Source organism: Antechinus flavipes, chromosome 3, assembly GCF_016432865.1.
Source record: "Antechinus flavipes isolate AdamAnt ecotype Samford, QLD, Australia chromosome 3, AdamAnt_v2, whole genome shotgun sequence".
Taxonomy (NCBI): domain Eukaryota; kingdom Metazoa; phylum Chordata; class Mammalia; order Dasyuromorphia; family Dasyuridae; genus Antechinus; species Antechinus flavipes.
In genome coordinates this window covers 61,286,776-61,301,272 of record NC_067400.1, presented here as the reverse complement: position 1 = coordinate 61,301,272, position 14,497 = coordinate 61,286,776, and the positions used below count along the sequence as shown (strand labels likewise).

General features: G+C 34.3%; 1 pseudogene; it reads left to right on the top strand.

Moving 5' to 3' along the window:
• Window positions 1-687: 687 nt before the first annotated feature.
• Window positions 688-1,202, top strand: LOC127557017 (leucine-rich repeat neuronal protein 1-like; annotated as a pseudogene).
• The last annotated feature ends 13,295 nt before the right edge of the window (window positions 1,203-14,497 follow it).

Sequence of the window (14,497 nt, the reverse complement as noted above, 5' to 3'; positions counted from 1 at the left end):
TGATTGATAGTCACTAGTTTGATTCTATAGCTAAACTGAAAATTTTGATGATTAGGGAAAATCCAAGGATTGGCATATTTCATATGAATTTTAATTTCTTTTCAAATTGATGCAGGTTGGTTTTGGCAGGAATGTATCTCACCAACATTCCGGGTACTGCCTTTGTGTGCTTAGACAGTTTCAAGAGTCTTTCTTTTTATGACAATAAATAGATCACTGTCCTTACTGAACCTACATTTCAGAAAATTACAAACTTGAAATTCTTAGATTTCAACAAAAATCCAATTCACAAAATTCAAGAAGAGAACTTTGGTAATATACCAAGGTTAAAGGATTTGATGGGGAAATTGATATTAGTGGATCGCTATGTCCTGGACAATTTGCCTAAACTTACAAAACTTGAAGCCATGTATATTCCCAAGTCACACCTTATATTCATCGTAATGAATTTCATAGTATCTCTGCACTTCAAAGACTGTTCTTCAACAGAACTGTCCTGAATGCTGGTGTAAACGACAATGGAATATCTTAGTATCTGAGGGAGAATATCATTCTCAACAATCTTCTGAGTTTTAACTGTGTCATTCGCTGAGTTAATTCCAAGAAAACTAGGATGCAATCTCTGATTTTTTTTTTCTGTGATACCACCTGAATAAAGGTCAACAGGCAAAGGAAGTTTTAATTTAATATGAATTCACTTTTAATTCAAGTTAACAGTGCCTCTTTGTGATTTTTCATGAACATTTCCAAATCTCTAATCAAATATTGACATGATGATATTTCTAGAATGTTAAACCATGTAGAACCTGAGCCCAAAATGTACTGAGTCATATAGCTTAGAAATCAAATAACAGCGAAAACTCTTTCATACAAATATAAGCTGAGCATTGACTACATTTTGAAAATTACTAGTATACAATAGAATGTTCAGGTAGATACGCTTGCATCAAAATATAAAAGGGAAAGATACATAAGTAGCTACAATAAGAGTCAAGAGAATCCTTTTGGATAGTACTTAGGTACTGAAAATCTATGGTGAACAGACAGACTCTCATTTCACATTAGTTTCCTTGCAGGTTAATTTTGATATCATGATTTCAAACTTAAAATGGCTATCGGTCACCATGAAAATCAATAACCCTCATATCACATACACTGCCAGGGTCCCACTTGATGTCCATGAATACAAAATCAATAGATAGGTGTAGATGTGTCAAATTGTATTCATGGACATCAAGTGGGACCCTGGCAGTGCTAGTACTTGTGCTAAAGTTAATAATTCTGTTTTAACCACGGTGCTCAGTACAGTATGCAAAATAGTTGGGATTCCCTTTTGATTCTACCAATAGCATGGCCCTCCCATACCCCCTTTTTTTTGAAGCCATCAGTAAATAGTAAAAAGAGAAAAGGCTTCTTGAACTTCTTGAACTGGCTTTTTGAACAAAATACAATACTGTACTATTTTTAAAATAAACACTAGAAAGCATAGAAGAGAGCTTTACTTAAAATAATACATAGCACTTATTTAAAACCATCAGCAAGCATTATCTGCAATGAAGATAAGCTAGAAATCTTATCAATAAAATCATGAGTTAAGCAAGGGTGCCCATTATTAAGATTATTACACTATATTTTTCCGGAAATATGAGCTATGCCAATAAGCCAAAAAAAGAATTTGAAGCAATTAAAATAGGCAATGAGAAAACTAAGCTAACATTCTTAGCAGATGACATGATTTTCTAGAAATGTCAGCAAATTGAAGGAATTAGAATATGCAATGAGGAAACCACGGTAACATTTTTTGCAGATGATATGAAGAAATAAGCTAAGGTTCTTTGCAAATAATTATAAAATTAGCTTAAAATTCAATTGAATAATTAACAACTTCAGCAAAATTGCACAATATAAAATAAATTCACATAAATTAATAAGGCAATTAGGATCAAGTGACTTGCCCAGAGTCACACAGCTAATGTGTTAAGTGTTTGAGGCCAGATTTGAACTCAGGTCTTCCTGACTTCAGAGCTGTGCTCCATCCAATGCATTATCTAGCTGCTCCAATATTATTAAATATTATCAGCAAAGTCCCGCAGGAAAAAAACACAAAGAAAAATTCCATTTAAAGTAACTGCAAATAATATAAGATACTTGGAAGTCTACCTGCCAAGACAAATCTAGGAACTACATGAACACAATTACAAAACACTTCATACAAATAAAGTAATATCTAAACAATTAGGAAAGCATTAATTGTTCAAAGCAGGTTGAGCCAATATAGTAAAAAAGATAATTCTACCTAAATTAATTTAGTTATTCAGTTGCTTATCCATCATTTTTGGAGTGGACCAATGACATCACACTGTGATATCCTGACTTGAAAATGAATTGGATTTGAGTGAAGCAGACTTGCATAGTCATCAGCCTCAAGAAAGTCAAATGGCAAGACAAAAAATAAGATGACTGGCAATAGTGCTAGTTGCACTTTATATAGTGTAGTAGATAAAGCACTGGACTTGGAATCAAAAAGAATCATTTGAGTTTAAATCTGATCTCTGTCAGGTCTGTGACACTGGGCAAGTCATTTAACTCTGTTTTCCTTAGTTTCTCATTTGTAAAATGAGCTGGAGAAGGAAATGGAATACCATGCCATGATCTTTGCAAAGAAAAAGTCAATCAGGTCATGATAAGCCAGACATGATTGAACAAAATAATTGGAGAAACATTAAATACTCAAAAATAGGCCAAATCAGTATAATAAAAAATGATAATTCTAGAATACAAGCTATTCCCCAATTGGTAAATTGCCAAACAACTTCAGATGAAGAAAGTAATTTCTAGTCATATAAAAATGTTCCAAATCAATATTGATTAGAGAAATGTAAATTAGGATAACTCTGAGGTACCACTATACATCTCTCAGATTGGTTAAGATGACTAGAAAAGATAATGATAAATATTTTAGAGGGGGTGGGAAAACTGGGACACTAATACATTGTTGATAGAGTTGTGAATTGATTCAACCATTCTGGAACTATGCCCAAAGGGCTATCAAACTGTGCATATCTTTTGATCCAGCAATGTCTCTAGTGGGTCTGTATTTCAAAGAAAATATAAAAAAGGGAAAAGAACACACATGTGCAAAAATGTTTGTAGCAGCCCTTTTTGTAGTGACAAAGAGTTGGAAAGTGAGTGGATGTCCATCATCTGGAGAATGGCTAAATAAGTTATGGTCTATGAATGTAATGGAATATTATTGTTCTATAAGAAATGATCAACAGGATGATTTTAGAAAGGTATGGAGAAACTTACATAAACTGATGCTAAGTGAACCAGGAGAACCTTATTCATTGCAATGGATGATCAGTTCTGATGGAGATGGCTCTCGTCAATAATGAGAAGATTCAGACCAGTTCCAGTGGTCTTGTGATGAAGAAAGCCATTGTCACCCAGAGAGAGGACTGCAGAAACTGAATATGTACCACAATATAGTATTTTTACTTTTTTGTTTTTGTTTATTTGTAATTTGTTTTCTTTCTCATTTTTTTTTCCTTTTTGACCTGATTTTTCTTGGGCAGCATATTTGTGGAAATATGTATAGAAGAATCCCACATGTGTAACATATATTGGATCACTTGTCGTCTAAAAAAGAGTGTGGGGGAAAGGGAGGGAAAAATTAGAACACAATGTTTTGTAACGGTGAATGTTGAAATCATCCACGTATTTTGAAATTTAAAAGTTTTAATTTTAAAAAATGATCAGCAGGATGATTTCAGAAAGGTTTGGAGAGACTTGCATGAATTGATGTTAAGTGATGTGAGTAGAACCAAGAGAACGTTGTACACAGCAACAACAAAATTATGTGATTATCAAATCTAATAGATATGGCTCTTTTCAGCAATGAGGTGATTCAGGCCAATTACAACAGACTTGTCATGGAAAGAGCCATTTACATCCAGAAAGAGGAATATGGGGACTGGGACTGAATGTGGATCACAACATGGTATTTTCACCTTTTTTGATGTTTTTTTTTCTTTCTCATTTTTCTTTTTGATCTGATTTTTCTTGTGCAAGATGATATATGCGGAAATATGTTTACAACAATTGTACGGATTTAACCTATATGAGATTATGTGCTGTCTAGGGGATGGGGGAGGGGAAGGAAGGGAGAAAAATTTGGAACACAAGGTTTTGCAAGAGTGAATGTTGAAGGGGCAGCTAGGTGGTGCAGTGGATAAAGCACCAGCCCAGAAGTCAGTTGGACCTGAGTTCAAATCTGACCTCAGATACTTAACACTTCCTAGCTGTGTGACCTTGGGCAAGTCACTTAACCCCAAATGCCTCAGCAAAAAAAAAAAAAAAGAGTGAATGTTGAAAACTATTTTGCATGCGTTTTGAAAATGAAAAAAATATATATTAAAAAGATAATTCTACCTAACTTTATTCAGTGTAATACTAATCAGATTTTTAAAAATTGTAGAGCTATAAAAAATTATAAGATGAAATGAAAGAACAAAAGTTGAAGAAAACATGAAGGAAAGTTGCTTAGCAATACTAGATCTCAAAGTGTATTATAGAGTAGTAATCATCAGAATTCTCTGGTATTGACTAAAAAATAGAGTGGTGGATAAGCAGATAGATCATTAGATACACAGTACACAGTAGTAAGTCACCATAGTAATCTAAATGTTTAACAAACCCAAAGATACAAGATTTTTGAACAAGAAATCGCTATCTGACAAAATTGCTACAAAAACTGGAAAGCATAAACTGGGGATAGCATTTCTCACTGTGCATCAACAGAAGATCAAAAAGAAAAGATGATTTCAACATGAAGGATAATATCAAAAGGAATTAGGGGAGTATGGAATATTTTACCAGTCAGATTTATGATTAAGGGATGAGTTTATGACCTAAAAAGAGATGGCAATTCAATTGTAAGAAGGATCATTTTGATTATATCAAATTTAAAAGCTTTTGAACAACAACAAAAAAAAAAAAACAATGTAGCTAAGATTAGAAGAGAAACAGGAAACTAGAAGGGGAAGATTGCAACAAATTTCTCTGATAAAATCATTTCTCAAGTATATGGAAAATTGAGTCAAATTTATAAGTACATGAATCATTCTCTAGTTGATAGATGATCAGAAAATATGAACAGGAAGTTTTCAGAAGAAATCAAAACTATCTATAATCATATGAAAAAATATTTTAAAACACAACTGATTAAAGAAATGCAAACTAATACAAATGTGAGATATCCCCTCTTACCTATCAGATTGGCTAATATGGCAATAAAAGAAAATGACAAATGTTGAAAAGGATGTGGGAAAATAAGGACACTAATGCATTACTGGTGTAATAGTGAACTGATCCAAGCATTCTGGAGAGTAATTTGGAAACTATTCAAAGAGCCATAAAATTATGCATATATACTCTTTGATTCAGCAATACCATTATTAGATATGATTTCCAAAGAGATTAAAGAAAAATGAAAAGAACATGCTTATATATAATTAATAATTCTACTAGCCCTTGTTTTGTTGGCAAATAATTGAAAATTGAGGGGATGCCCATTATTTGGGGAATGAATGAACAAATTGTGTCATATGGTTGTGATGGGATACTCTTGTGCTACAAGAAATGTCAAGCAGGATGTTCTCAGAAAAAGTTGTGTTAGGTCAATTCTCCAAGAGCCTCCACAGCTATGGATCATAACATCTGAAGGAGTTGCAAGGCAGCCTTTACCGATGTAGGCATTGCAAACTGGGAATGAGATAAATTGGAAGCAAAGGGAAGAGGAGAGAGGTCAGACAATGCAATGGCCTCTCAGTCAATGGGGTCAAAGAACAGTAATTGTCTCTCAGTCTCTTTGTATCATCCTCTCACAAGAGGAGATTCATTCTGGGTTGGATCTCCAGCAGCCACTGTTAGATGGCTCCCGTGTATTTCAACAAACATGGAAAGACTCACATGAATTGATACAAAGTGAAATAAGCAGGACCAGGAGAACATTGTCCACAGTAAGAACAATATTATGTGATAATCAAATTAATAACCTTGCTATTCTCAGCAATACAGTGAGCCAAAGAAATTCTGAAAGATTTATGATGAAAAAGACTATCCACCTCCTGAGAAAGAACTTGTGAAGTCTAGATACAGATTGAAACATTTTTTAAAATGTATTAATCTTGTAGCTTTAGAGTCTTCATTTTCTTTTGCAACATAGCTAAAAGGGAAATGTTTCGCATTGTGCATATACGTGTATAATCTATATCAAATTGCTTGCCTGCTCAAAGATGGAGAAGGGAAAGGAAAGAGAGAAAGAAATTGGAACTCCATTTTTTTATATGAATGTTTAAAAAAATTGTCTGTGTAATTGATAAAAATATTCCTTTTTATTATATTTAGTAAAAAGTTTTAAAAGAAAAAGTGCATGGTTGAATAACAAAGTAAAATAAAAATAAGATAGGACTTTTCTAGAACTATAGCTATTTCCTCTTAATAAAGTATTTTGTTATTTTATGATAGGATATCATTAGTGACTGTGTTTCAGCAAAGTGCTTTCTTCTTAAGACTTCCTTAAAATTCTACTCTAATAGGTTATCATGGTGGAAAAGAGACCTTAAACTCACTAAGGCTTTCCCAGTAGATCAAAAAACCTCACAGGTTGCACCAAATTAAAAACACTCTGTGTATGTTAGGTAAATATTTCACTGTGTCTATTGCATTGAGTAAATTAGCTAAATTTATGGAAGCTCACCATCAAAAACACAACAAACCAATGATAAATTGGGGAAGGGCCAACAAGTACTATAAGCCAATAACATAGTTTACTAAGTCATAGCTCTTTTGTAACTTTGACTAGTTGAGGGAAGATGACTGGATGAAATCACTCATCATCAAATTCTTAGAATATTTATCAAAAAAGATCCTAGAATTCTTGGGGTCCTTCCATAGTTTCAATGGGGTTCTTCCAGAGACTTCTACAACCCCTGAGTTTCCTCTCTCTTATACGCTGTCTGGAGGTCACATTCAAAGGGGAAAATTCCATTTAAAATATGGAAGTGGGCCCAGGGATCCTCATTTAAATGCAACAAGGGTCCTGAACAAGAAGCACTTGGGAACCACTGTTTAAAAGGATGGTTCTTTTATGTTGTTTTTATGATGTTGGTTATATCTGTTTATTGTGCTGTCCCTTAAGGACTTAGATGTGGGTATTTAATTGTCACCATTGTATATGCTATCATTTTCTGTCTATGTGTTCATTGTCTTGATTTAATCATGGAACTGCTTGTTACATTTCCCGATAGAATAATAAAGCCATTCCTCTCTCTCTCTCTCGGTGGAAATGTACTTTTCTCCTTGAGATGGAGACCCTTTATGTCCTTTGTAACTAATACTGGAGCCTCCACTTGACATTTTATCTAAAAGTTATAGTCATATACCCACCAGATATACAAAAGGCCCTGATTTTAGGAATATATTTACTTAGTAAATAATTCATTTTAAATATTTCATCTTTGCAGTTACTATTTTTGGAAATTGTTCTCATTTGCTTACAGATTGACAATCTGAAGGATCAAACTCCAGGTCCCTATCCATGCATATCCATAACCAACTTGAGGCAAACAGAGCTTTGCCTTTGGACTCAGGCGTTGGAAAGGGACAAGTTGGAGGGCAGGTTGCTTGCTGCCTCTGAGCTCTCTATTAACCTTGACTCCAGGGCTTCTAACTGAACCTGGACAGCTAACTCTACAATATATCACTTTGATACTCCTTTTTCCAGGAGACTTTTGTCTCCCAATCTCCACAGAGAGAAGGGTGAAGCCTCCATTTGGTTCTCAGGATTTAATTATGCCCACAGTCAAATAATCCTTTGAGCTGCAATTATTTTTACTTCACATGAAAAAATCCATAATTATGGCCCTACAGGACATTTTCATAAAAGAGCAATTTGGCCTTCAAATTGTACATAAGTATAGAAAGAAACCAGGCATCCCTCTCTATGCTCTGTAACATGGGGTTCCTAAAGTGTAGACCAAGATCCCATGGCTTTTCCTAATAGAATATATTCATGGTTTATATCCTGCTAAGAGGCTTTTTTAAATAGAGGATTTAAGGGTATTAACCTGAGTTGCTGCCCTGTTTCTAGTACCATCTTATTGCTAAGGCAACAATGAATGTGTTATTTTTTACTTTAGTCCTTAACAATTTGTTGTTTTTATTTTGTTTTGTTATTAGTGAGAATCAGAAACTAGCGAGGATCACTTGCATTAATGCCTATGCAGAGCCTTCCAGTATTCAGACAGATCATATTATATGGTAAAATCCTCATGAAAGGAAACCTGAAAAAACTCATTAAACTATATATTAAACTATATGTTGTCAGACTACTCACATTATGATCTCCTGTTGTATCCCTGTACTGTATAACATGAGCCATGGTGAATCATGAAGATAGAGAAATGGAAAGAGAGGAAAAGAAGGAACATAAAAGATAGTTTCTCTTTAAAATTCAATTTTCCCTCATATCAAGGAGCACAAAACTTTTTTATGACAGACCTGAAATTATCATAGTTATTCTTAGAATTAGAATATTTATCTGAAGGTCTCACCTTGTACGTACTTTGCCAATTTTTAGGTATATTATTTAAAATTATTTATCACAGTATTAACAGAATTAATGGCAATTCACTTGGAATTAATACCAATATGGGGGGAGGGGGGATTGAAGCTACATCTGTTATTATTAGCTCTCTCCCTTTTAAAATATCTTTTGGGGAAACACTAAGTAAAGGCTTCTTATATTTTGTGAGAAAGTCAGTGAGGGAGAGAGTTGTGCTTGACTGAAAGTGGTGTGCCCACTTAGAATTTCCTTTTCCTTCAAGTATCAGGCCTGAGATTGAATATTTTTAAAATCAGATAACTTCTGCAAATTTAGCTTGTTTTCCCCATCTCCTTCATAATTATAAAGCACCATAAAAATCTGAGTTTCAATTCAAAGGATTGGAGGAACATAGAGGAATTGAGAATATTCTATCACAGAATTGCAGAAACTCAGAGTTGGAAGACATCTCAGTGGTGATCAAGACCAACTCAAGAATATTTTGAGTGATCATGTAAATAGAGGTCAAAAGCAAGAGATGGAAGTGAGAGAACTAGTTATCATATTGTCTATTTCAATAGCCACCAAAAAAAGTTATTATGGCAAATTATACACTAAAATCATTCAACTTGCTTTTCTTAAACTCTATATGTACAAAATTTAATACAGTACCTAGCAAATATTAAGCATTTAATAAATGTTTATTGATTGATTATCAAAAGGAGTGAGAAAGATGATAAGAAGAGAATAATAATATTGTTACCTTTACTAGAGGTCAGTTATTAAAGAGAGTGGGCCCATCTAATCAGCTGTAATTCATATTCTTCCTAATCTGTTAATTTTTTTTCCATTTTAGAAGTATTCTAATGCTATGAACCTAGTGTCCAGAAATATCATTGATTAGGAAGTGGATAGAAAGATGAACTCAAAGCTGGAAAGTCTTTCCTCTGTCACATATTGATTGAATGACTCTGAGAAAATCACTAAATCTCTGTTAATGCTCTAAGAAACTCTAAGATTTTATGTTGTAGAGAAGGTGCCAACCTCCATTGATAAAGAGGGTTTCTAATGTCACAGTTCCTTATGCCAATGAAGTCACAGGTTTGGTCCACTCAGTCAATCCCATAGGCTTGAGTCATTTTAATCCAAATAGTGAGGTAGTACTATAGATCAAGATTCTCAAGCCCAAGGTCTCTAGATAATTTTCAGTCACTTCAGCTGTATTGCACCCCTTTGTAATGGAATTTACAAATCCTTGAAAAGAAAAACAAACATTTAGACATCTGGAGAGTAAACAGATGAGCTGTTAGAAACTGAATTCAAAATTTGAAATTGAGACTACCACCATAATAGTTCCTAGGGTTTCTGGGGCTAGAAATAGTTACTTATCTGAGAGGGGCTTGTTTCTATAGATTCCCTGTTGAAAGAGTTCTAAGATTTTAAGTCAGAGTACCTGAGTTTTAGGGGTTTTTATAACTGTGGGTATGTAACTTTTCTGGGTTCAGTTTCCTCACCTATAAAATAGAGCTTTGCACCAGATGATCTTTAAGATTTTTTTTTCCAGTTCAAAACCTTGTGATGCATCTTCTAGTGCTGTGATCCATCTTCTAGTGCAATCCAAAGCTGACTTTGAGGAATAATATTCAAATCAACATTACAATTAATAAAAATGTTTCAGTGATTTTCTCCTTTATATTTACCATCTCTGAGTTCTCAGACCAAAACACTCCTCCCATCCAACATGCCCTTATATGTAATCTTGAAATCAGAAGCCAACTTGCCTTTTGTAATTGTATTTCGGTGCCTGAAACAGTACCTGGCAGAAGTAAGAGTTTAATTGATGCTTTTATTTAGCCATTAGAATAATCCAGTTTTCTTCAAGACTCTAGGAAATGTTGTATTGAGAAACTACGTTTGGACACCAACTGCTGACAAGTCCTGGAGTTGCCTGAGTAATCACTTTGTTTTGTATACAGATTGTGAGAGATTTATGAACACACCACATAACCTTACCATAAGACAATGCTGCATCCAAGGTCCTGAACTTAAATTTGTATGTTAACTTTTCTAAAACCAGAAGTCCTTTCATCCCTTTAATTTTGAGATCCCCATAGAGGCATTCCTGAGATGTTAATAGTGGCAGATAGTCCTATTCAGACCTTCACAATTGAAATACTTCTTAACTCCAATCTTATCATCCACCAGCATTGCCTCCTAATATTATCTAAAATTCTAAAAAAATGTAACCAAGAAGGAAAAGACTGATAGATTTTTTCCCCCTGGAACTAGTAGAAATATTAACTGCCATTTGTCCCTTATTGATTGGCAATTGCTTAGAAAAGCATTAGTCTTTTCAGCATTATGGCCACTTTTGGGGATGAATTTGGACGAAAGTGGATTGAATCTTTTAATATCCCCATAGGGGAGGAAATGGCCATCTCTGGGTAGTATAGTAAACTTCTTCCAGTGTCAAGTGCCAGTTTTCTGCCACAAGGGGAACCTTAAATGTGCCAATGCAGGGCCTTTTTTTTTTTCTTTAAATCTGGCGGAACATGAATAAGCTGTGATAGAGGAATATCCATTTCCAGGGTGCTGCTTTCCAGGAAAATAAACCTTTTCATCTAGGTTCAATAGTTATATTTTAAATTTGCAGAGTCTCAGTGGCTCATAATCATGGGATGTGCTGGGTTTTGAAACAAATTTTTTCATCTTCTTCCACAACCTATTTCATGTCATCCGTAAGCAACCACAGGAAATAAAAAAAGGAAAAAAATGCCAAATCAAATATGGTTTAAAGGATACATATTTATGGAGCAAAAGGAATAAAAGCCTTGGTTTAACAATCACTTTTACTCTCTCTTTAATGAATGCCAAGTGGAGGATTGAAGAGCTAGTGGAGAGACTTGGCAGACGCCAGACAACACACACACAAATGATTTATTCTTTACAAAATAATTATCTCAATAACTAGGTAAATTAAGCTATTTATTTCTTTGCATATTAGGAGAAATAAGATCACAGAATGAGAGTTTTATAAATGGGAGGGAATTCAAAGATCATTTAATCCAACTTCCTTTTTTTGTTGGCATTTTTTAGATTAGAGAACCAAGTCTTTGAGAGAGTAATTTCTCCAAAATGGGAAAAAAAATTATAATTTAAACTATGGCCTCTGACACCAAATCAGTATTCCTTACCAAGATTTTATTCTCATATTGGGAGGAAATGTGGGTACAATGGATAGAGCATTTGAATCAAAGTCAAAAAGACCTGGTTCATATTTGCTTCTGACAATCACTAGCATTATAACCATAAGTTATTTAATAATTTCTTTGAACATCTGTTTCCTCATCTGCAGTTTGGGGACCTTCAATATCTAACAGAGTTGTTACATAGCTCAAATTAGATATATGTAAAGCACTTTGTGAATTTTGTTTAAATGTCAGTCATTATCAGTACATCCTTTTTTGGTCATATTTTTAACTAAATCACTATGAATTCACAAAAATTAATGAAGTGAATAATTTTTGAGTTAAAACAAGGCCCAAACTCCATTCTGATGCTAACAAAAACTAACCAAAATATCCAATTTTCCTGTCAAAATTTTATCACCAATTGTTTTTGTTCATTATACTTTTCCTTGGTTAAGCTTTAAAGATTTGAGCCCAGCCTTACTTTCTCTTAGAAATTACATGGCTTTTTAATAGAATTTTGAAATGTTCTCCCCAATGCTTATCTTCCTTCCCAAGATTCCCGAGCAATAGAGTAAGTGCTTCATTTTTGGAATGGTGACATTTGGGCACAGTGGCAAGTCAGGGTTATTCTGGCCATGGCCCAGCCTAAGAAGATACTGTCTTGAAAGATCCAGGGCCAAACATTCTCTTGATTAATCAGCTATTTCAGCCAAATTAATTTTGTACCCCTAGTATGATGGGGTTCAAATTTTATAGGTGATGTAATTGAGCACTAGAAAAGGTTAACTGAAGTGAACATTACAAAAAGAATGCAGGTCACACGTTATCCAGTCATAGGCCATTTCCTTGATACCACTCTATCTGAATTTTCCAGACATTTTTCTGAGTTCCCCTCTTCATTTTGTGGATATACTATAGAACAAGGCTCTGCATCTGCTTTGAATCAAAAAGCAAAACTATCCGCTTTTTTGCAGTGAGAATAAGCCTCATGTTCATACAAAGGACAGAGCGTGGGCTGGTCAGTATCCCTTGGTGAAGCAGCTGCTGGATTCTTCACTTTCCCTAAATCAAAAAAAGGACAAACATAATAGCCTAAATTCTCAACTGCAAAAATTAGCACCAAGTGTAAAATTGATTACTTGAATGTAATGCACTATGAAACCAAGACCCTTCTGACAAGACTGGTCATTTCAACAGAAGTTTCACACTCCTGAACTCTAGCTGATCCTGTTACCATTGCTCTGTGCTCCTGCTTAAAATGGACATTGGATATGGAACATGAATCTGTCCATTAAGGACACCATGCCTGTAATCAAATACTAAGACAATATTATCTCAAAGCGTACATAGGGTATCAATTTCTTGCTCTTCTTATGTATTCATAGCTAAATGATTTATGTGCACACAAATGCTTATAATGCTCCATAATATATAGCATGACTAATATTTAATGTGGTTTTTAACTTTGCTGAATAAAATCCTCAAAAATACTTTTAGCAAATGCTCATTAATAACGTCTTTTGTCAACTACGCTCAGAGTTCTAATAATCAGACCCTGGAATTTACAGCTCAATTCTGGTGACCATAAATTTGAAGCTGTGTTCTGAACTCAATAAAATAGCCCTGTCACCAGGGCCCAAGTCTGAGAAAGAATACCTTTGTTCATACGTCTTGGATTCTAGACCAATGTCTGTGGCATGAGCAGAAATATTCCCTTTTGGGGACCCTGTCCTTAATTAAATGCATCTCCCTGCTGGTTCAGAGACATTCTTGACTTCTTATATTATATCTAGCAAGGATCTCAGAGACCATCTAATCCAACCCACCTCATTTAATAATTGAGGAAACTGAGGCTAAAGAAGCTAAGTAACTTGCCTGATGCACACAAATGTAAATATCAGAGCTAGAATCCAATCCAGTATTTTTTTTTCCCACAGTACTATGTTGTCTGAATAACACATTTTGTGACTGACAGGCTCCAATTTTAATTTGAGTCTGTGGGTTTTAATTAGCTATAATCTGTGAATAGGTATAATTAACCAGGGCAGAGATCAAACTGCAAAAAATATTGGAAGTGATTACCAGAAGGGGAAAAAAAAAAAGACAGATATAAGGAATTGATAGAAATGGAGATAAACTCTTCAAATTACTTGATAATGAGTCTACATCACTAGCCTGATATATCTTTGAGAAAAAAAAAAAACTAATGCATTTTCAGATGAAAGCAAGAGCTCTTGGTTTTTTGGTTTGCTTTTGTTGTTGTTTTGTTTTGTTGTTAAATCAATGTGAACATTGATCTTTTTTGAAGAGTTTTTGTTCTTCTATTTTCACTGACTCCTCACAAACTTAAACTGATAAACAAAAACCAGGTCTTGGGAGACTACTGTCATGTTCAACAGAGATTAGGTCTAAAGTTATAAAAAGCTGGCTTTTTTAAAAATATAGACCTCTAAGACCATTACCTCCTATGCCCATACCTCTAATAAAGGCTATGAATGCTCAGACTGTTCACTGCCAGTTTAAGAAAGCCATTGTGCTGACCTCATTCTTGTATGCTTGTGAAACCTGGCCAGTATACTACAGTAATGCCAGGAAACTGAATAGCTTCCATTTGAATTGTTTTAGGAAAATTCTAAAGATCAGCTGACAGGATAAGATACCAGACACTGAGATCCTTTCTCAAATTAAAATGCCAAATATT